General features: G+C 55.0%; 1 protein-coding gene across 3 annotated transcripts in view; it reads left to right on the plus strand.

Moving 5' to 3' along the window:
- The first annotated feature begins 574 nt into the window (after positions 1-574).
- LOC123499331 overlaps positions 575-714 on the plus strand; it is a 161,888-nt gene continuing 161,748 nt past the window's right edge. For all 3 annotated transcript variants that reach the window (XM_045247207.1, XM_045247206.1, XM_045247208.1), the window contains exon 1: positions 575-714. This exon is cut by the window's right edge. The gene's annotated coding sequence lies outside the window, so the exon portion shown is untranslated.

Raw genomic sequence — 714 nt, forward strand, 5'->3', positions numbered from 1 at the left:
CACACACACACACACACACACACACACACACACACACACACTGCTAAAACCTTCTACCGTCATTTCACTTAAACCCAAAGCAACATTTTACCTTCAGTTTAGCAATAGCCGTGACTTACTGCTTCATTATTATCATTATCTGTGTGTGTGGGAGGAGGAGGGAGGGAGGGAGGAGGGGAGAGGAGGGAGAGGGTAAGGACACGGGAGGGAAACAGCGAGACACGACACAGTAGTAGAGAGAGTCAGAAAGAGAGACAGGAATGGAGAGACGGAGAGGGGCCGACAGAGGGATGGTCGAGAGGGTAAGAGGGAAAGGAAACGAAGGGAGAGGAGTGTGGAGGTGTTAGTCTGGAGGAAATAAACAGAAGGTGTGGGTGTGGGGAGAAAGAGAGGAGCCGGAGTAGGAGGAGGAAGGGAACGGGGAGGAGGAGACTGAGGAAGAGGAGGAGGAGGAGGAGGAGGAGGAAGCCAGACCGAGTGGAAGGGGGTCTAAACCGAAGCTGCCAGAATATACAGGCCAGAAAAACTATGTGTAGAGGCGACAGGGGCAGCAAACCATGCAGTGCCGGGGAGAGTGGCACGGGAAACCAGGCAGAGAGAGGCGAGTGTGTGAGAGGGAACCAGAAGGTGTGGGAGTGTGGGGGAGAGTGGCAGGAGGTGAGGGGAACGTGTGTGGTAGCCAGTGCAAGCCCAGCAGCCCTGTAGAGAGGACCC

The sequence above is a fragment of the Portunus trituberculatus genome, chromosome 49, assembly GCF_017591435.1.
Source record: "Portunus trituberculatus isolate SZX2019 chromosome 49, ASM1759143v1, whole genome shotgun sequence".
NCBI classification, from domain to species: domain Eukaryota; kingdom Metazoa; phylum Arthropoda; class Malacostraca; order Decapoda; family Portunidae; genus Portunus; species Portunus trituberculatus.